The sequence below is a fragment of the Etheostoma spectabile genome, chromosome 8 (assembly GCF_008692095.1).
Source record: "Etheostoma spectabile isolate EspeVRDwgs_2016 chromosome 8, UIUC_Espe_1.0, whole genome shotgun sequence".
Classification (NCBI taxonomy): Eukaryota; Metazoa; Chordata; class Actinopteri; order Perciformes; family Percidae; genus Etheostoma; species Etheostoma spectabile.
Window position 1 is genome coordinate 2170438 of NC_045740.1, and position 23648 is coordinate 2194085.

The following is a 23648-nucleotide window of genomic DNA, read 5'->3' on the forward strand; positions in this document are numbered from 1 at the left end:
AGCTCGCTTTGTGACAGAGCTGGGGCAAGGAGGAGGGTCCTAGCCCTGCGTTCTTTGCCACATGTCACTGAAATAAACACTGTTGAAGCTTATCTTTTTCCTGTGTGTGTGTGTGTGTGTGTGTGTGTGTGTGTGTGTGTGTGTGTGTGTGTGTGTGTGTGTGTGTGTGTGTGTGTGTGTGTGTGTGTGTGTGTGTGTTCCTGTGCGTCTGGTCTATTCTGTGCATTCACGCCAGTCATTGTGGCATGCTAAAGAGTTAATACACTCTCTGAGTGTGTGCTCCTTTCAGAGTGTGCTTCCAAGGCTGTTCCAGCAGCAAGAGCCTCACTACAGTAATAATTAAACCAGCTCTCAAAAGTGTTGTATATTTCAAGGATCCTTCAGCAGGGCAGTCCATTCTGAATGACTGTGCATTCCCTTTTTCCTCTTTTTTACAAGTTCATATAGTAGCAGAGGTACTGTATAGTGTATCCCAGTATGGCGTTTAAGTGTGTGGACTGCGTCTGCGCACTGCTGGAGGAGTGGATTTCTGTGTCATTATTCCTCCTCCACCCCTCCCACATTTAGTGCTTTCCACCCTCCCACTCTCCCTCTCTCTCTCTTTCCTTCTGTGGCTCCGTCTCCCACCCATCTTATGCTCCCTCCCTCCCTCCCTCCCTCCCTCCCTCCTTCTCCCCCGTCTCCGGTGCAAATACAGTTCCTTGCCGTGTTGGACATGTGATGAAAAAGTGACTCGTTCGCGCGCTCCGCCGCACCTCCTATTTCATCATCAGCAGAGCATTTCTCCCCTTCACTGTGCGCTCGCTGTCTCCTCCTCTCTTACCCTCTCTCTCTCTCTCTCTCTGATTTTTCTCTCTCTGTTTCGCTTGCTCCCCTCTTTCTGCTCCAGCCACACGCAAGGGGGAGACTAAAGCTCTGCGAGGGGGGGAAAAAAAGAAAAAAGGTCTGCTGCTATTTCTACAGTCAGGGCCTCCCCACAGCCCGCCCTTCCATAGACGGAGCTTTTTTCACTCACTACTAGCTGGATTTTAACCCTCTGCCTCCAACTAGCTGCACAGCAGCTCTGCAAAACCTGGCAACAAGTTGCTTTTTAGGGGCTTTTTCTCACTTTTGCCGCATATATTTTTGCATCACTTTGGATTTGGGCGCAGTTTTTTCCGCTCTTTGGTCTTTTTTTTTTTTTTAAATGCACTGCATCTTCCTATTTTTTCACTGCTGTTGGGTTTCTAGTAGTATGTACTGTATATAGATTCTTTCTTTTTGGTTGGGAATTCGTCAAGGTGGTGTTTCGCCATGTGATGGGCCTTGTTCCACCTGGAGTGTTGGGGCGCCATTTCTGACGGGTAACTTGCTTGGGGTTGGCTCATGGTCTGGATGACCACTATGGATGACAAGCAGAGAATTTGACATGTATCTGAGCCTTCTTCGGTGACTGGCGTGAAGTACTGCATCTTCTATGTCTTTTCTCCTGTCTCTCTTTCCATTTCCTTCCCATGTCCTCTCTCTCTCTGTCTCTCACTCCCCCTTGTTCTCTCTCTTTCACACCGACTTGCTCTCCTAACAGGAGAATGAGTGGTGTGCTGAGCCGGAGCCTTTTCTGGGACAGGTGCCAACTACAAACAAAAGACATTAAAAGGCAATAAGGGGAAAAAATTTTTTTATTGCGAAATATTATCATATTGTTGCAGCAAAATGACAGAAGTAGCCTTGGAAATTGTGTCTCTACATGGCCTCTTTGCTATTATTGCATGTTTGTATGAAGTATTAAAACTGATTTTTTTTTGTATAGCAGAGGTTTGAATACTTTGCCACACTTATTCTAGTGAAGGCATTTCATTTGGGAAGAGGGAGGGAGTAATGTGGGAGAGTAGCATATAGACTGCTGAATTATTCATCATGTGCCCAGTCAAGGCTGTGACTGGACTGGTTGTGCTATTTGCATGCATCAGACATGCTGTTTGTCTGTTTGCTAACATTCCTCATTCAAAGACTTGCTAACTAGCAGACGGGCTTAGCTCGAGTCTTACAGACAGCCTCATGGCCTCCTATTGTTTCAGGCCTCAGCAGGCCTGGACCCAGCCCGTGCAGCCCAGAGCTTGTGGCTCACAGTGTGGCTGGAAGAGGGAGTGAGGCTGGAGCTGAGATTAAGGCTGGGGTTCAGGCTTGAGCTGGGGCTGAGGCACGGCTGTGGAAGGGACAGGCTGAGGGAAATCCCATGGTCTAGCAACAACCACCAAACGAGGGCTCATGGCTTTCTCCTCTTCTTGACAGAGATGTGGATCAAAGTGGGAAGAACATGCCGAGTTTCCCATCCTGACCGACATTTGAAAATTGGTGAGTAATATCTGTTTTATTATTTATATGCTTGCGTGTTTCGATGGAAGTTTAGCTGTGTGTTTACATCTTAGGCTTTCAATGTTTAACAGGCTTTTCCCAGCGTCCACAAAACCTATTACTATTATTAAGGAATGCAAAAACAAAAGCACATAGTCATTAATAGCACTTTGATTGCTGCCACGATAATCCTGCTCCGTGGTAATCAATGGAAGAGCGGAAGGCCACGTTTGTGGAGGTATTTCATACGAGTGATGTGGTCCGGGCTTAGTATGTAGTGTATGAAGAGAAGTATGTGGTGTTCTGATCGTTTTGATCAGTTCTCAAAAGCTTGACTGGAAAATAAATTTCAATAAGAATCCTTAGCATTTCTTTGAATTCAAAGTTGTGCGCATAGTATTTGCCAAGTTTCGATTTTTTTTTAAGAAAAGAGAGAAGACAGAATAGAGAATTAATAGAAAATAGTCTATTGCTATTTGTAAGGTATTTGTCTACACACACTTGGTTGCAATGTTGATCGCATCAATACCTGATTTTTTGTGGCAAGGGGTGTGCAAAGACTTCTCTCAAAATGCTATAGTAACTATATTGATGCATGAAAAAAGTGCATTGTTTTCATTTAAAGAAAAAACATTCCTAAATGAGAATTTTACCTGTATATGAAATCGTAAAACAATTCCTCAAAACAATTGTACAATGATGCGCTTGACTTTAGATAAGTTATTTTGGACAAAACGATCATTTACTTTGGCTCTTTGTCAGATACTTGGTAGTTAACTTTATCAAATTAATGAAAAAATTCAGGTTGTATAAGTGAATGAGACAATGGCAATTTCCAATCCCAAGGTATATTCAATACAGTACACTGTTGTATTACCTTTAAGGGGAACAAATACTAAAATGATAACTGTTTTTGAATTATTTTTTTTTTACTTGAGATGTTAGCAGTTCATTCAAAAAGGTCTTACATTTTTAGTGTTATGGGCTGCTTAGATGTCCATCTGCTTATCAGGGTTTAAATAATAGGGGACTTTTTAAAAGACACAGCAGACGCGATGTTACTCAAAGCTTTTAGGTGATTCAGGTTCAGCTTTCCATACATAGTTGATTACGTTCATTCATATGGATATTAGGTCTGCTTAACTAGCAGTGGACACATGGTTTTGGCTGGCTGAGTATCACACTACTCCACCCCTAAGGCCTTTTTGGCAGTGGATTGCAGGAGTCCAGGGGAAGGATGCATGTTGAGAGGCAGATTGCAGGGTGGTTAGGGTTTGCAGTATTTTCCCAATGTGTAAAAGTATACCTGACCAATTCAACAGCCTTGTACAGTCCACAATTAGACATTCTGTGCACTGAAGCAAACTTCAGCTTTACTGCAGCGACATAGCAAATACAGCAAAGCCAATAATGAGACACACACACACACATACACACATATGCAAATATAACTACACAATCATACATGTTTGTATGTATAATCTAATCATTTCATTGTACAGGATGTCAGAAATTACATACTTTCTAACAATAGTAGTAACATATTTTTTATATTGACTGTTTTTGCACTTTTGATGTGTTCAATTCTATTTAACCTGAACAGTCAAAAGTGCATTTGTAATTGATTTACAAATATATTATATATAGAATATATATATTTAATACATTTTCAAACTATTTTTTGATATATACTTTAAATACACGAGTACCAGTGTTCCATGAATATACTGCAAAAGTGGAGCTAAAGGAAACTGCAGGCCACAGCTAGAACAACAATTTCTCAAACTTGAACTTGACTTTGGCTTTGTACTTGAATGCGAAATTATGGATTTTTTTTTAAATTGTATAATTTTTATCAACATTTGTTTCATTATAGTACTAGTTACAGCTAAGTATTGCACGTTTTTTGTAAAGACTCAGGAAAAAAAAAACTCATAACGTTTTAATGCTTATAGGAATGGACCAAAAAAGGTCAGCGAGCACTGTAAAAATGAATTATACATTGTGTAGAATTGTATTTCTACAGTGCTCACCAAACTTCTAAGTAAATGCTACTATATAAAGTAATTCATGCTTTTAAAAAACACTTAAATTATTTCTCGTTCATGGTTGACCTGATTTGATTTATACCTCTTGTGAGTTTCACATGAAAATATGATGTTTTATTTAGGGAGAAAAAGATTAAATGTTGAAAAATAATGTACTCCCTTATTTTTTCTTTAAAGAATAAACTCTAACAATTTTATAAGTTCTGTCATAAAGTTAAAAAGAGGAAAAACTTGCAGATAAAAATACCTTTTTTAAATTAAAAAGCATTTATAAATAGAAGAAAATATACCCCAGAGAAAATATGATTGTGTGTGTGTGTGTGTGTGTGTGTGTGTGTGTGTGTGTGTGTGTGTGTGTGTGTGTGTGTGTGTGTAGGTGTGTGTGTAGGTGTGTGTGTGTGTGTGTCTTCTTTTTTGCTGTATCACATTTTTTTATAATAATGAGATTATTGCAATACTGTTTTTTTCATCTTTGATATAATAACCAAAAATATATCAAGTGTCTCATTATTATTCTTTGACTTCTAAAGGGTAATCGGAAACTTTTTTCATGAATTTATTTATTTAAAAATATTCTCGTCAATTAGTTTTTCCTAATACTAATCTAGTTGTGCCCTTACACTAGTGTAGAAAACAATTATGTCAAGGCATCTTTACTTAAGTTATTTAATTCCTATGCAATGGCTCCAGATAATGTATATTTGTTATTCTCAATAATGTTATAAGCTCAAAAAATATAGCGACGTCGATAAGAAAAAAAGAGTCGCAAACTGCCAGCCTGTCTGAGTTAAGCATACCAAATATTAAAAATCATATTTCATTCAACATTAACACGAGGAAATAACAGATGAAAATAATAAAATTCAAGGGTGTATTATTATTGTTTATTTGTGTAATCTAAATAAGAATGAAACATTGTTTTTGAACAAGATGTTTCCTGTAGTAGATTTTAATGGTCGTGTGTTGTGCAGCAGCACTGTGAAGACGGTATGTTTCTAGATCGGACTATTTCTGCCAGATACTTTTGAAGTGTTGAGTATGTGGTTTAGATCATGTGCCAGTGCTCAGTGTATTCATTTGAATGCAACACAGTGAAAATGAATCACTCACCAGAACAACACAGCAATAAGCCACCAATGCATTGCTTCATTTGTTAAGTGGATAAATTGGAATTTAAGATTATGTGATTTTGTTTCATTTATGAGCTTGCTGTGATGTTGTGAATTCCATCCAATTTCCTCCTGGCTAATATGAAATCCAGATTGGAGTAGTGAATGGGGGCCAAGTGAGCACTTACTGTAAATATATGTTTCTGCCATAATTATGAAGCCTCTTTTATTTCTCCTTCAGTGTGCAGTTTTAAGTACAATAAAGCTGAGAAGCCCAGCATAATGAAAGTTATATTGTATGTCTGAGCTCTCTGGAGGACTGGCAGGGTTAGGGATTTGATTGACATAGTATAGTACTGCCTGGGTTGCTTGTACTTAACATGCATACAGGTTACTCCCGTAATGTGATTTTCTATGTTTTCTCCAATTCATTGTCATTTTTTTAATCTAAATGTAATCAACAATAATACAATATGTATTCATTTGAGATTAGATTTTTTTTTTGGTGTTATGGAACTTGCAGTAGAAATATTTTCAAGTCAAATTATTGCTACATAAACCACATGGCCAGAAATGTAGACGTTTATTGTGGAATTTGCTTGCTGCAGCAAAAGCAGTCACATTTTCCAATTCTTCATTTTTTTAATTTCAAGTAAATGGATACTCCCTGCATTTTCTTATCCATAACATGAAGGATGTCGGAAATAAAATCTGAAATTATATAATGTTGGAAATATGTTTATATAGGGTATATGACAACTTTGCAGTCTCACCTCAGATTTAGGTTCCAGTATTCTTACTGGCATAAGCAGTGGTGCACTATGCAGCGGGTCAGCACGAGCAGGTCTCTGCTTGTGGAAACGGAGCTGGATTTAAATTTCCCACTTTGGCGGCATAGCACTTCAGAAGGTCACACAAGTGCATTCTGCAAAAAAACTGTGAGACAATTGCTTACATTTTACAGTGCTTGTGTCAATCACACTCATACAGAATAAGCATTACAGTACAGTAGGAAGTAGGCCAAGCCTGAAAAGAGAAGAGAAAGGCTGGACAAAGAGCCCCGAGACCCCGATATACACACACACACACACACACACACACTCTGACATACACACACACACACATACTGCACGTTTTTGGGGGTTACTGTTGTGTATGCGAGTTCCAAAATAATTGCACAAGAGCACTCACACACATCTTATATTTGTGCACATACACACAAAAGTCTCGAAACCTGCTTTTTCTTGCTTCTCTCCCTATACATGGAAGCCATTAGTCCATTACCCCGTCGACTACTGAGAGTTGGAGGCCATTTTATTCTCCCTGTGTTAATCAGGATGTCAACTGGGTCACATGTAATTTATCCACAAAACCACAGCAACTCCACAGAGATGGTGAGAACAGTCATAATGACATAATACTGGACCGGGGGAACACTTTGGGGGGTGACAGATGATGTAGATTTTCTTCCCTTGTAGCCCCATTCCTCCAGACGTTCTGAAATGAGACCTGTGCAACTTTCACCTTTTACATGATGGGCCCAAGGTGTTTTTTCCTGAGTTTATATACCAAAGCCCAATTTTCTTTCAATTGTTGTACTACCAGACTCCTATAGTATTTGAATTACTTCATCAAGGGAATTTGTCAGAAGTTTGACTGGCTTTCACCCAAACAGGCTAATATTTAGAATAATTTAAAGAAAACACACTTTTCTCTGCCTCTGACCACTAAATGTATTCAAGATGTGTGTTAGAGACTCAAGTTTACAGCATCACGTGTGAGTGTCTCTCAGTACACATTGTCGGAATAGATACTTGTTTTATGTACCTGCCAGGCAAAGCGATATTCCAGATAACGCTGAACTTTTCTTTTCCAATGCTCATATATTTCTTCAGCTTTTGGCCTCAGCAAGGCAATTTAGTCAGAGCAAAACTGCAGAATCAGCTAAATTGTTTCACTTGAAAGTAGAGCTGGAAGTGTTGAAAGGCCTCTTCTGTAAATCCCTTCCCTCACCCCACTTCCATATCATCACTTTCTTATTGTTCATCAGCGCCAGTGTGCAAAATACCCGTCAATATTCGGGGTGGGGGGGTCTACATGTCCCCAATTGTTGGGCAATACCGATCTAAATTTTCTCAATTTGCAGTAGGCCTATAACGTTAAAATATTTAATGGATGCAAGTCTAGACAATCTACATGGCAACACACACGCACACACTTTTTTTTAAAATCCAATATGCTATAGCATTCATAAAGCAACACTGACATAGGAGGTTGTATTGGCTAAAGTTGTTTGGATGTACATTGTTTTATAACAAGGAGAGGCAAAGTTGTGCATTGCAGACATGACAATAAGTGGCACCAATCAGGCGCACTTAGCAATCAACGGAATAAATACCAGGTATAGCCTATTGGAGACCGGCACGCAATCAGTGCACTTGCAAATGAGAGTCTGCAGTATGACCAATCGTGTGACATTATTTACCCATCCATATACAGCAAATATGATCAGACAGATACATCATTGAACACATACACAAAGCAAATTTGCAAACAGGCCATCTCTCAAATATAAAAAAGCACCACAGTGGATGCTGACAGACAGCCTACAACAAGCCAAACATCAACACGACAGGTGCTCACTCTCTCCCTCTCCCTCTCCCTTTCACACACACACACACACACACACACACACACACACACATACATACACACACACACACACATGCACATACAATCACTACAACTTCTCAAACTCCAAAGCTAGGCAGCTTCACTGAGATCACAAGCAACCACAAGGCCAACACATCTTACGCACAACATTCAGTTCTATCATCACAATTCAGTCACTGCAAAGATAGAAAAACAGCCTCTATACCATAAGTTAGGATAGACCAACTCGACTTCTTGTGATTGCCGTCCTGATTTCAAGGAAGAAGAGAGGCAATGTCCTGCTTTAATCTAGCTTCTGGGCTTCCGTGTCGAATTCGTCCAGAGGACGTCCATTGAGGTCCACAAACAGGCTGTCTCTTATTAACTGTGGAAAAGCCTAATTGGCACTCAGCTGATGTGGGGAGAGACGTGTGACTTGCTATGCACAGTCTTTACAATGTTTTCCCCGGTGCAGTGCCCTATAGTTTCCAGTCTCGAAAGGGCCTCCAGGGCCTCCTTGGTTGGTTCTCTAAGCGCTTTTGCGAGGCTTTGTACTTCTGGTTCCTCTGGTCCTCCTGCTCACCTGGCCAAAAACGCATGTCAAGAGCTTTGAGCATCAAATTTGACTCTGGTAATGGTTTAGAGACGTAATCACAAATTCATGAAACCAAGATCGGTTTATTTACGCCCTGCTGTTAGTCAACTCTACACCCTTAAAAAGGCCAGCTGAGACAGACAGTTCAGCCTTCTTGGTTGATTTCCCCCCACCAGTCATCTTCATGGCCATCAAAACATTGATAGTTTGTCGGATAGCGAGATTTGAATCCACGAGTGACATTTCACTTTTCTGCAGCTTGACAGACAGGCTCTGGAGTTCACACAGGATGTCTTTAATGAAATCTTCCACAAATCCTGAGTTAGCCAGGTGCTTCAGAAGTCCCTTGTATTATTGGCTCTCAAGATCAATGCGTGATGTGTCCTCACTGTCTGTTTCGAAATGGAGTGCTAGTGCAGGGGGAATCTTTCCATACTGCTTTCACTGTTTCAAAGCTGCTTCACCCATCTGATGGTGAAGATTTGACCTATTTTCAGTATTTCCATGCCAAGCTTGGCCGCTGCTTCTCTAAGCAATCTGGCGTTCCTGGTTGACTGATTGTAGAGTGAGTATAACTTTGAAATAAAGAAGTCAAACTGATTAGTGCCAGTCCCGTCTTTAAGAGCACATTTGACAGCCAGTTCTAATCTGGCTGTCAAATATGGTATGTTACTGAATCTGGTGTGTTACTAATTTTTCTACAGAAACATTAACATTGAAAAACACTATGTGCTTTGATCTGCCATTACCTACATCCGTTACTGATTTGACTGCAATTTCTACAACTGTTGTACTGACTTGTATTGTATAATACAGCTAGCTACTCTAGTAATTTATACATAGAGAGGTTTCCTTGTTTACACTACTATGCAATGGTAGAGTAACCAAAAACTTCTGGGTTTAGATTCAAAGACTACACAAGTCACACTGTCAAACAGAGTACTTTAAAACAGTTTAAAACAGAAAATGTTTTGCAATATAGATCAGTTTAACAAAAATATATTCAGTATATTCTGGTCTCTTGTAACACTTGCAGCCATCCATGTGGTATAGGCCAATATACTGTAGACTATGCCCTCTGTACATACTCGCCCAGGCTTCATGAGTCATCAAGATGCATACACACAAACAACACACACAGAGTGCAGTGAGTGCATAGAGTGCACAGCTCAGGCATGAATCTCCCTCCACGGGCTGGAGGAGTTGGGTTACTCATGAGCCCATAAACATGTGCTGGCAGCAGTCCAAAGCACTGCACTGTAATTACAAACGTTAGAAACAATATATAAAAGACCCTTCCCCGGCAAGGCCATGTCCCTCACTGCAATTAGCGTCGTTGTACAAAATTATCACCCTTCAGCAGCCACCACCAAACTTTGTGTAGGCCTTTTATTGGCAGTGTCCTCCTTGGTCCGCTAGAGGACAGCCCTCACATCTCCATCGCCCTCTTTATTTTTCTGCAATCTGAGATTTGACTATTGAACTAAATAACTAAATAACTTAGTTTTCCTAAGTCCCCTTTCACCTCCACACATTGGCCCTGACATCAAACGCCTACGTATGAACAGGATAACACAGGCACATGTCAAAAGCTGCCTTGTAAATTTAACGCAGTCTGTACATGCCGTCATGTGTGAACATGAACATAATGTTGCATGTACAGAAAATCGCTTATTATGCTTACAAGTACAAGGCATTTGGCACTGTAGGCTTTCAGTAATACATCATGCCAAAGTGTGTGCACGTATACATGTATCCAAGGCCATGGAGCTTGTGTGTTGGTGTTGGGTGAGCATGCGGCAGTGAGAGTTGGCCGGTGTACAGGCCAGCAGAGTGGGTGCGGTGTGTTACATGTTCCACTAATGAGTTTCCTTGGCCAGGCAAGACCGTGGGGCGAACTTATTAGTAAACAGGCTACAGAGAGAAGCCCTACAGCCCTCTGCTGCTGCTGCTGCTGCTGCTGGCTGTCCAACTCATCACTCTCTCTGCTTCTCTCTATTGTTTTCTCTTCCTCTCTGTTTCTATTGCTGTAAATTATCTTTCTCTTTGACTGTACAATTCTCTACACTCACTTTGTCTTTCTTTCTCTATCTATCTCACTGTTGTAGGCAGTAAGACGGGTTTTGACTTCTGCCCACAAACAATTTGGCCAAAAAGTGAAATCATGGACAGACAGACTGGCGATCGAAGCAGCATTGTAAGTACCATAATGTATTGTAAATTGAATATGTTTTTATTTAATGATGCATTGTAATGTGGTTCTATTGTCTTGCATTTCATTTAACGAGATAAAGGCTGTAATTATGCTTCATAAATTTCGATTGCAATATGCATGGCGTAAGCTGCTCTGTCAACATCTATTTTCTTTCTCTTCCTGCAACTCATTTTAATGTGAGCCTGCATTAGATTAAATCATAATGGCTGTATGTTGTGCCTTTATCCCATTTGAAAGGCCAAGTGGTCCCAATGGCTTGTTAGTGCAGTAGATTTAAAAAAAAAAAAAAAAAAACATAATCTTAAGTGCACATGCACAGAAAACACTCGGGGTGTAATCTTAACTGCCCACTAAGCATAGGGGGTCTTGACTCTTCTTGTGCTGGGGCCTGGTCTGTAAGAACATGGCTTCCAGTCTCTGCCTTCCAGCTCTCCACTCCCCACCGCCATTTTGTGAATCACTGCCAAAGTAGTCAGGTAGCAGGATGAGAGGGACAGAGTAAAGTGGGGGGAAATCGGGGGACACACTGGATGCTGGGTTGAGGAGCAAATTAAAATTAACACAGGAGTGGTGGGAATTGGAGAAAAGAGGTGCTCCAGTGTACAATGATACAATGATAGTACACTTAATGTGTATTTTTCTGATCTTTTTAATTGTTGCCGACTGACTGCATACAAATAAGCAGCCTCCCCTTTGGACCCTTCCCAGCTATTTTTCTCAAAAAAACTTGTTTTCTATTAGGGCAAATGTTCTGGCAAGGCCCACAGCTGCATGACTCCCTTCCAGCCTCTGTCAGTCCTCGACACCAGCCAGAGTCCTCAGCAACATGGCCCCCATAGTAACACAACCTGCCCACCTTTAGTGCTATATAGCCATGGGTAAAGTTTTAACCTTTGCTTATGTGCAGTACCTGTCTCCACCCTAACCACAGCACACTGTTGTAGCTGTAGCCTCAGCCCTAACTGTGCCTGTATCCTATGCACTGAGTAACCCCAGGCCCCGCCCTACAACCTACAGTAGGCAGCTGCCTGCGGCTCTGGAATTTTGTATGTGCCAGGCATTTGATTACATGTGCAGATGTTATTAAAATCCTCCCCTCATCTGACCCCAATACCACAGATACTATATCGAGCTTTCAGTACGTAGGTGTCTGCAGCTGCTTTTCTTTTGATCAGCCCATTGCTAAACTTACAGACTCACATACAATCATCAAGCATTTTAGCTTACAATATGTCGAATCATAGTGGAAGATTAGTGTAAAGACGACCGTCGTTTAAGGAGTAGTTTTTGCCATTTGTAATATTTGTCATTTGACCTCCATAAAATTAATTTACTTAATGTATCTGATCCTACTCCAAGTTATTTTTTTCTTTTATTAATCTGTTGTACACTTATTCTATAAGCCACTACAATCAAATTCATGGAATTAGCCTTTTTTAAATGATGTTTAATGTTTTCTTGCTTGCTTAAACTCAACTTAGTATTAACTCATGGAAGCACCCTAACCGGGCACACACAAGTAACGGGTAAGGTGACCAGTGTGCCAACCTCTTTTATACCTTTTGATGATTTCCTTTTAAGGAATTTAGAAGACGTCAACATGTGTATATGATAAATGCACTGAAAACCTTCATTTGTCAATGGGGCAGAACTTATTGACAGCTTACACAGAAAAAACAGCACATGAGTGTGTATCTGTGTACTTTATCTGATTATGGCTTGAAGTGATGCTGTAAAATGTTTTACTATATCAGTGTGTATCTTTGTTGGCATATAACTGATGTAGCTGAGGTCCCTTCAGCAGTAAGCTTTGGCCTATTTAGGCCTGTCACAAACAAGCTGTCATTGAGACATACAGTCAATGACTTTGCTAACAGTTTAAAATGCACTCTGTCCCCTTTGGTTCACCAGTCCTTAATCTGGCCATGTGTTTGCATTTGGGAAAGAGTGGCCTCCATATTGTGTTTGTGGAATGAATTATGAATGCTATTGCATAAGCGTGGTCTGTTTCTAGGGCATATCTCTACAGCATCTACCCAGAGACCAAAGCATGAATACATTTACCCAGCACAGACCGCTTGGAAATGATACTGTGAAGCTGGCCTGCCTGCGTTTGTTTATGGTTATATAGAGCAGATGGCCATGCAACATGGTCACATATCACACACTGGCTGCCATGCTGGCACTGCCACACATACAAATGCTTACAGGCAGAAATGTAGGACTATTTGAGGGGGATTCAAATCCACAGACATTCATTCATTATTCTTTTATAACTTACAGAGTGAGAAGTGTTAAATCTCTTTATCAGAGTACATTGCTATATATTCTCCTTCATGTTGGCAGCTGTCCTGGAACTCTAAGCACTGCTGCCAAATCAAGCTTTTCAATGCTAACTGTGGTTAACTGTGCTGTATTTACAGCCTTAGCTATAGCTCGAACTGCTAACCACTGTAGTGAGTCTGACTACTGCCAGCTGTAGCCTGGGGGCAACGAGCTCTTCAAGGTAACAAACTGTACAGATTCATGTCTGCCTAGTCTGGCCCTCTGTCAGCTGAAGTTCATACCCAGGGAGAAAGGTATTTGTCCCACCCTCTAAATATAGCTGGCGACAGATGCAGCTTGATGGGGCACTGCCGAAGCTGAAAGGGGCCCTGCAGGCAGGCCAGAGAAGAGCTAGGTTACAGTGCTTCACACTAGCAAAAATAAAAGCAGAATCTAATAAAATGACAATACAATAAGAGCAGAATAAAAATAACCTAAAGGTAAAGAAAAAGTAAAGCATACAATAAAATATAAAAAATATATAAAACAATGTAACTTATCATTAAACATAGCAAGCAGTTGATTAAGCAAACAGCTTGCCGTTTCACTAGCAACTAGCAATTAGCATGGAGTTCCAAAGACTGAGCCTGTGAATATTTGCGTGATCAAAGATTGACAATATTAGATAGAATAGAATAGAATGTTATTTCTATTAGTGCATTGTGGGAAAACATCAAAATATGTGTATGTGTGCACACAGGTGCAGGCATGTGTGTGTGTATGTTTCTCTATGTACATGTGACTGTATTCTGTGTGTGAGAGATGAGAAGCAGCTGGCAAGGTTGGACTGAGTGGTCTGGGTGACCCCTGCTGCGTGCCCTGTCATTACAATGATTGGAGTAGTTTTTTACCTCTAAAGATGGGGCTGGGGGGGATGCACTGGGATCAGCTAACTCTGCCTAATCCAGCCTTCTTCACCTGGAATGTTTATGGCTGTGCTGGGGGATGGAGGGGTGTATAGAGGTGTAAGTCACTGGGGCCAGTTTGTCTCACAGCCTGACAAGCAGACACACATATTGTGCACGTAGGCGTGAGTACATGCACACTCCATCACTCATTTGTCCATACACATGTTAATCTGCACACACAAACACCACGCAAACTGTACGCATGCACTAATGTATACCTGTAGCTCCATATACAAAGACCCATAAGACCATACTGTACATTCAAACACCTTCATATACACCCATAAATTCCTTCTTCTTTCACGCCTCACATACACTCACACAGGGTTTGAGAGCTCAATATCGGCCTCATGCAGAGGTGACGGGGCGGTCAGCCTGTCTGACTTTCAACAGAATCCCCCTGTGGCTTGCCCCAGCCATCCCCCCTGGCATGTGTAACAGGACCTACCCATGCAGCCTCTCCTTTTCCCCTGCTCCTGTCCTCCCCTTGCCTCCCCCCTGGCCCTGGTATAAATAGATGGGTCATGCCTGCTGTGCTACCCAGAGGGGGCTGTAAGGGGGGACAGAAGCAATGCTTCCCTTTATAAATGCTCCACCGTGTCCATCTGGATTCTTCCTGTCTCTGCCAAGACACCTCTTCACTTGTACCTGCGCACATGTATAGATGTATACAGATGTAAGAGAAAAACATATGCACACAAGCATCTGATGTCTCATCTCACCGCGTGGTTCGGCTCAGCTCAATTCCCTTTTGGAACAGGTGCTTTTCTCTATTTCGTTTCCCGTATGAGGATAGTATCTTCTTGTCGGAGGGATTCTTAGCTGATGGCCATAGCAACGCCGCATAAAACTGCCATCCTTTCCTGTCTCTGTAATGGTAATGGTGCACTTTCATAGTTTTGCGGGCTGCCATTTCTTAAAAATCTGGGGCAAGCTATAGTGAGCAGACTTTCTATACTGGATATCATTTAAATTATTTCCGTATTAGTACCAATATAAAACTAGTACCAATATAAAACCTGGGTTATGTTACCAGTACCTTGTTGCCACAAAGCACACAAAGTGGCTCACCAAGACCCCTAATAGAATAGTCTAATAAGAAAAAAACAGGCTATAAGAAAATAGTCTAAATGTGGCTAGTTATGATATAACTAAAAAGTTTGATGATAGGATAAGTGAACAATACTCTAAGTAAGCATTTTGATGCCAACTGTCTGCAATACTAGTACAGACACATTTATGTTAACCTAAAAGCATTATTTATGGGTCCTACACTGGCCTAGAATGGCAGTGGATTTGCACGATGACATTATTTGCGAAATGTATACTGTGGTGCCATTTTGACCAGGACTCTCTCACAAAAGAGAAATTCTGATCTATGGTCAAATAAAGATTAAATTAAGAAAATGTTAAATGCATAAAAACCCCACACCCTAAAACACAGGTACAAAATCTAGAACCTGTACTAGTGGGACCACATACACTTAACAAATGACTGGATCAATGATAGAAAATAATGACAATTGGGGCTGCATAATGTGTAAAAGTCTAGCTTATTTTTCCGAATTACTCGCCGCACTGACTGACCACAAACCAGCAAAACCCCAAAGATCAGTTTACAAGGTTACAGCACTCCATCTTACTATCACTGCAGAGAAACTCAGCCTCAGTATTGATTGAAAGGCACTGTAGCACTTAGACTGAATTTTGATTGAATTAATGTGGCTTTTTAAGCAGTGTGTGCCTTTGCTGTGTACGCTGTGTAAAATTGTGATGAGGTGAATGAATATCATGTTTTGCCTTTTCCCTCTAAAGGGTATTTTTCCAAGTTTGTGTGTGAATGTGTGTGTACATGTGCCTGTATTCGAAACTATGTCCTTGTGTGCGTGTTTGTATGAGTCCCTGTCACTATATGATGGCAACTGGCATCACTTGAAAGCAATAGCTTTCCTGGACATGCACTCTGTTTGTCAGGACCCCAGAGCCATCTACTATATTAGATTGAAGTATGTCCAGTCAGCAGACTGAGAGGACAGTGTGCCTTGACCTTACCTTATGAAGTCTGGACCCCACATTGCTGAGCGGTTTGCAGGACTGCACAATGAGAATACACTGCGATAAAAATGGTGAAATGCTTTAGGCAGAGCAGACCGTTTTGTAGTGACTGTTGAAACACTTAAAGGTGCAGTAGGTAAGACTTATAAAACAAACTTTCTGTCATATTTGCTAAATAATAACCCTATGTTCGAGTAGAGCTACATGAAGCAGGTAATTTAAAAAATCTGGCTCCTCTGGCACCACCTACAGTCCGTAATGTGATTTGCAAAAATCCACAGCTCCCTGTTCAGATGCACCAATCAGGGCCAAGGGGTGTCTAACTGTGTGTCAATCATTGCTCATGCACACACATTCATTCTTCCTTGTGCGGGGAGGGGCTAAGGAGATTTGGACAGTTTTGGGCTTTAGCAGAAATAGGGGAGGGACTGAGAAGTTGTCGATGTTCAAATTTTTTGGCTAAGTCCTGGATCTTACCTAGAGCTCCTTTTAAAACAGTAACAGAAAAAAAATGCTTCCAGCCTTTTTCAATTTCACAGTGTAAACAGTAAATTGTATTTTGGTTTCTCATTGAACATTTAGCTTAACTAGATTAAAATAAATGTGTTAGTTTTATATTAAATATACTATAAGTACATTACGTCCTTGTTTCCATTTTGTTCATTTCTGTCAGTCATTACTGCATGTTTACAATTATGTGTGTGCTTACTGCAGGTTGCCATCCTGTATCTTTCCTTCTGTCCGCAAAGTGTCTTTGTGCTCCTTGTGTGTGTGTGTGTGTGTCTGTTAATCTTTAAGGGTGTGTGCTTGCGCATACTTACAATCCACTCATCCAATGCTATGGTGTAAGTACAGCAGTGTTGAATAATGCAAAGGGCCTCAGACTCACTACTGAGCAGACACAAGGCCTCTCAGCCCAAGACATGCCATTCTGTATTATGCTCTGCTGTATATTTGTGCCTTCACAGACAGAATAATGTTACTGTTGAGGTATGTGCTGACTAATATTACAATATTACCTGATATGGCTTTCTTTCAGCAGATTGTGCATTAGGTAAACATGCAGGATGGTTTGTTTTTTTTCTCACAAAAGTATGAGCTACACAGAATTCCATACGAGCATATTATAAACCCACATAACCACATATACAAATTGCTAGCAAACTCAGACGATATGTTTTCACCCGAGAGTCAAAAACACTGTTGTAAGGACTGTCAGACTCTGGGGGTGTTTTGCGATTGATCTCACAGAAAACAAATCTAAAAGTCATTGTGTTGAAGTATATCACCATGTTCTTTGTTGCAGAAGTAACAGATCTTCCCTCTCGGGGATTTTCAGACGAAGGCTACCTGACATGCTGCTGAAACCGCGAAGGAGGTTTCGTCCCCCCCTTCGCTGCGTGTTACAGAGCAGGTGAGAAACATTAACAGCGGCAGCAGCTGCGGCCTTCTGCTCTGCACATGTGGGCCGGGATATGTGCCAGCTTAAGCTTGCCCACTGTCAACACTGGTCACTTTTGTTAACACTCTCCTTTCTGAAGCACACAAACCGTGCTGAGAAAGAAGGGATACGATTATAATACATATATTTACTTTTTTACAATGTATTGTATCTACTTGCAACCTCACGTCACATGTAGTTCAACCAAAAAGGGATTTTTCATTCCCGAAAATATGGTCAGCTTATTTTAAAATGGACAATATTTAATGAAAGGAACATTTTAATAGTTATGAGGTTTAACAATTTCCCGTTAAATCCTTATTAAAGGTCCCATGACATGGTGCTTTTTAGATGCTTTTATATAAACCTTAGTGGTCCCCTAATACTGTATCTGAAGTCTCTTTCCCAAAATTCTGCCTTGGTGCTGAATTACAGCCACTAGAGCCAGTCCCACAATGAGCTTTCCTTAGTATGTGCCATTTCTGTGTCTGTATCTTTTGAGGAGGATAGAGGGGGGGCAAGTTGGAGGCTGGGGGTGTGGCCTTGACCAACCGCCACTTTGCTCATTTGAAAGCCATGATGTCTCTCTCTCAAGGGTGGGCCAAATTCTGTGGGTGGGCAAAGCACAGAAATGGGTGGTAACCTTGCCCCTTATAACCTCATAAGGGGCAAGATGCCAGATTGGCCCATTTGAGCTTTCATTTTCTCAAAGGTAGAGCAGGATATCCAGGGCTCGGTTTACACCTATCGCCATCTCCAGCCACTGGGGGACCATAGGCAGGCTGGGGGAACTCATATTAATGTTAAAAAACCTCATAAAGTGACATTTTCATGCCATTGGATTTTTTAAGTCACTTGCTGGTCACATTATGAAAATACAGTATGAAAATATCTAGGCCTTACAATTTGTTTGGGACATAGCCACCTTGTTGGTTCATTTGAATTCCCCCTGAGCTTGAGCCATGAACTGGGTGACCCGGTCATCACATTGTGTTCTGAACACAGACTCCAGTCACACTGGTGAGCTGTCCCAGAGGAGAGTGGCGTGTGTATTTGTGAGTGTCAGTGAGTCATAACCGCTGTTTTGCATTCATCGAGGTGTGTCAAAGCGGATTACCTGCATGAACGGGGACCTGGAATGATTTAGTTATTAAAGACTGTCCTTTGGGGTGAGGTAGTAGGTTGTATAGTTTTAGGGTCATACCCTTCCTGTCAGATAACTATACAACTTACTGTCTTTCCTGAAGTGGCTGTAATGTCATCAGATGCCGTTGTTGGAGCCTTTGGATCGGGATCAACACTGCAAAGTGCATGTTTACTCACTGAGTGCTAAGAACATAATTTACAGCATTTGATAGTGGTAGGTTATTTAGGATTGTAGTTGCTTTACGTTGTTTTCTCCTGATTTACATGGTTGTACTTTAAGACTTTATGATCAATAAAAAATGGCAACAAGAATGTCTTATTCACTGTATGTTGTGTTAATTTCCACACAAACCTGCTCTCATCAAGTTGTCTCTTTTATGTCTTTTTTATTGTCTTTTATGATCATCTCAGGATTTTAGGATTTTGTTAAAGCTTTCTGGCTATCCTCAAACTGTTCTGACTGCATGTAATGTTAGTGTTTTAGAAATTAAAACTTGACTTAGTCATCGTCTGTCATTGTTAGTTGTGTTAGATGACAATTGTGTTGATCTTTAAAATGTAAAAAATGTATGGGATGTTTAACAAGAAAATGTACAGTGTTTGTATGTCACTCCACCTTAATGCTCTCCAGTACAAGTTACACCCAAGCTTGCCAATCCTTCTGATGTTCAAACGGGATGAGGTAGTAGGTTGTGTGGTTTTAGGGCAGTGATTTTGCCCAATCAGGAGATAACTATACAACCTACTGCCTTCCCTGAAGGGCAGCAATACGTCATCATACAGACAATAAGGGGCATCTTGTTCACAACCTGCTCCTTGTCCACGTCTTACCTGGAACATAGGCGCAACTGCCAATCATAGCAGAGAGGACCAGCAGGTAAAGTCTGTTTACTATGGGATTTGTCTTTGTTTTGCATATTCAAACTGTGTGTTTCAAATGAATAAAGAAAATATCATTCTTAAATGTTGTCTTTGGCTTTTATTTCTGTTCTATGTGTCAATTTAAATGTTTCAGACTTTCACGCAATCTGCAGTGAAACTACTAATTGGTGCCTATAGGTTTCTAAAGTATTGTCATTTCTGTAATGAAGTTTACATACTGTGTAGATTGAAGGAGTGCTTGCTCTTTTCTGGTGAAAGCCAGAACCTAACAACAAACCACTCATCAACTACCACATTTTGAAAAAAATCTTCAGTTGGTGCTACTAGTTTATCAATTCTACCAGCCAGTAATGAACATAACCAAGTATTTTTATCGTTGTCTTTTGAATGTTTGAGATTTTTTGAAAATGTCTCTAAAATACCCTGACTTGATAAAGTTCATCCTTTCCTGGGATCAGCCAGCAGCCCAGACCAGAGCAGATGGAAAGACGATCCATGGCAGAATCTCATCTCCTGGGCTACAGCATGATTCATATGGCAACCGATGATGGGGACAGTATTCTGTCTCACTCTTTGGCCGGCAGCTCACATAGATACACACACACACACACACACACACACATACACCCAAAGAGAGATAGATAGATGTGAGTGCCAGCCGGTATCAGGCCAACTTGGGCATCAGACATGCCTCACTGTCTGAGACTGCAGCCCTGTATCTCATATCAAGGTCAGACTTGGGGGTTGTCATTCCCAGTGAGAGCCCTCGCTATCGTATCTTCACTTTACAATCAAATCACCAGCGATTAACTTTCTGTCACAGTACACTTTCTATTAATATACATTTTACTACAAATATGTCCACTGTACACAATTGTTTATCCTGGGTTTGCACATATTTTGTGCTTTACTTTGCATGTCGTGGTTTCACACACATTAGTCATACCAAACGTGAACGCATTCACCAAATGTCTCTGACAGATACATTACAAGAGTAGTACAGCACAGAGGAGTAACATTGCAGCGTGGGAAAACAAAATTCACCACTGAACTGTACCCTATGTGTCTATACCAGTGTTGGATCTATTTCTATGTGGACTGCACCCACTGCATAGCTGTCCCGCGCCAGCCACCATATTGGATTGATTTGAGCCTTGGCCCTGGTGATAGAGCAAAGTGAGCTGAATACTAAGCCTGGTGAGACAATGGTTCTGTGTGCATCCTGTCTCTGGGGTTGCATCTCCAAAGGCCACACTCCATCCTTCATCTCCTCCTGCCTCACAGCTTCATCAGAAACATTGCAAAAAGCTTTGACATCCACCTTGGGATATTCTTTTTCTCAAACATATGAGTCAGAATTCAATAATATGCTGTTGTTTTATCCAAAGTTTCCAGGAATTTGACAATAACACTAACAGCACAGCTTTTCTATGATGTCATGGCTATATAAATGGAATAGTGTTATTGATCGAATGTAAGTGGATAGGATTGAAGGCTTGGTGTGAGCCACTGAGCGGAGTGCATTGTCTGAGATGAAGAAAAGCTGGATTCAGGCACATTAATCTGTGCCACGAAGATTATAAAATCTAGCTAATATTCAGTCTGAAATGTAGGGCAAGGAAATTAAATTATTTGTCTCTGTTGCATTATTTTGTCTATATTCATATTTAGATTTTTTTGCACGTAGAAACAAATCATTTGAATATATAGAACTTAAGTAACAGCCGTTACCAGACCTCACTCACTTATAGAACAAGTCATTTTAGTTGTGTAGCACATTATACACGTGGCAAAAGCGCCACCTAGTGGATGCTAATTCAACATTCTTTATATACAGCATCTTTGCACTTTATTTACTTACAGCAGTGTCATCATTATCTTTCTCTAAATTGTAATTGTGCTATTGTTAATTCTGCTTACTCCTAGGGCTACAGACAACAATTCTTTATATAAAAGAACGCCTGTTACATTACAAGCCATTGCCATAAAGCTCTGTGAGTCCATCATGTTATTTTAACCCTATGTGTCCCCCGTGGCTACTAGCAATGCCGTCTGCGGTCACAAAAGGCTTGTATCGAGTGGACGTGCCAAAAGTTTTGTTGCCATTACTTAGAATTCCTCATGAGGGAAACAGAAACAATGCATTATAGTTTAAATCTGCAGATTATTTTCTCAATCGATCGTTTGTTCTACGAAATACCAGAAAATAATGAAAAATGCTCATCACATTACCTGAAAACCAAATGTCTTGTTTGTATAACCAAAATCCAAATATATTTAATTTATTATAATTTAAGACATTACAAGAAGTGAAGTCTTGTATTTCAGACCGACTGTTTTTTTTTTAATGACACAATTCATTGTTTTTATCGAAAAGGTTGCTGAATAATTTTCTTAATCAAAACATTGAGTAATCGACTAATCATCTACTTTTTTCCTATTGAAAGAAACAAGTGTCTACAGATAGAGGGCGTTATAAAGCTGCCACACATTTCTCTTTTGCAGCATTGTTTTAAGCCTTTACTGACAGGACAGCTGGAGACATTAAAGGGGAGAGAGAGGGAGGATAACATGCAGCAAAGGGCCGCAGGTCGGAGCCAAACCCAGGCCCACTGCTTCGAGGAGTGAACCTCTATATATATGTGCGCCCACTCCCCCAACTGATCCATCCATCCGGGCGCCCATGATCACATTTCTGGGCAGCAGGTGGCAACAGAAGCCTGTCTGCTGAATAAACCTCAACATTGACCCACACTGTCAATGGGTCATCATATTAACCCTTTTCAAACAAAGACAGACTTTTTCTATAAAAGGCTACAGTCTTTTTATGTGACTGAAAACAAGAAGGATTACTTTGATTGAAAATAAAATGTCAAGGCCAAGTTTTATTTGACCCATTTTGGCTAAATTGTAGGGTTGAATGTCATACAATAATAACATGCATTCGTGCTATTACCAGAGGATAATGCACACAAGTATACAAACACTGGCATAATCATATTTGCACATTTGTTATGATTTGAGCCTGTTTGAGGCTTCAAAAACAGGCAAAGCCGGAGAGTGAAGCAGTGAAGTCTTAAGCTATAATTCTTCCATTTCATAACCCTAAATTACTTCATCAAGTTTTTTGCTCCTTTATTACAGCCAGGCTCCGTTCAGGGACGGACATGTTGTAAGCAAATGGGGCAGATGTCATTAGATGTGGAAAGCATTCTGAGTCTCCCCTTAATTGGGAAACCAGCTGTTGTCCAGACAGAATGTCTTGACCGTAGCCCATTACTGCGGACTCTGTTGCTGCTTGCTCTCTTGAGTCTTGTTGCAACGAGCCGTAGCTTTGGAGTCTAGTGTTTCTCCATGTCCTCCTCTCATGGAGAAATCACCAGTGTCTGTGGAGGAACTCAGTGCACTGCGGCTGACATCTGTGTGGGTGTGCGGATGAGATTTATCTATTTCAACCAGATTTTGCCTTAATAGATTTTATATTCCATGTACAGTATGTAATGTAAACAGTTTCTCCCTGATGCTCTGTTAGCAGGCACACTATAGCTCTACTGCAGTGGTCACAAGATCTTTGACTATCTGAGGAGGTCCCGGACATGCATGCAACATTTTTTTTTAAACGACAAAAACATCTAAATTGTTCAAAAAATACTTGATTAAGGCAACAAAAACTCTGAAAAAAACAACAAAAAAACAACAAAAAAGAAAAGGCAGTTTTGATTATTGGGGGGAGGGGGGGTTGTAACGCCCCCTATCCCCCCCGGAAATTACGCCTATGAGTGGTTGAATATATGATTAAGCACATTTACTCAAATATTTAAGTGCAGTTTTGAGGTACTCATCTTTTTACTACTATACTTTTACTTACTAATAAAGTGTGATTTAATGTCCTCCACAACATTGTTGTTACTAGTGTTGTACCCAACAGTATATTAGGT

At 40.6% G+C, this 23648-nt stretch overlaps 1 long non-coding RNA gene across 2 annotated transcripts; it reads left to right on the top strand.

Moving 5' to 3' along the window:
* The first annotated feature begins 184 nt into the window (after positions 1–184).
* On the top strand, positions 185–19134 carry LOC116694010 (uncharacterized). Of its 2 annotated transcripts, XR_004333053.1 has the most exons (4): positions 185–1167; positions 1281–2334; positions 10847–10935; positions 17548–19134. It is a non-coding gene; the product is annotated as an uncharacterized LOC116694010 (long non-coding RNA). The 2 variants fall into 2 exon arrangements; XR_004333052.1 differs by lacking the exon at positions 185–1167 and having other exon boundaries at positions 1177–2334.
* The last annotated feature ends 4514 nt before the right edge of the window (positions 19135–23648 follow it).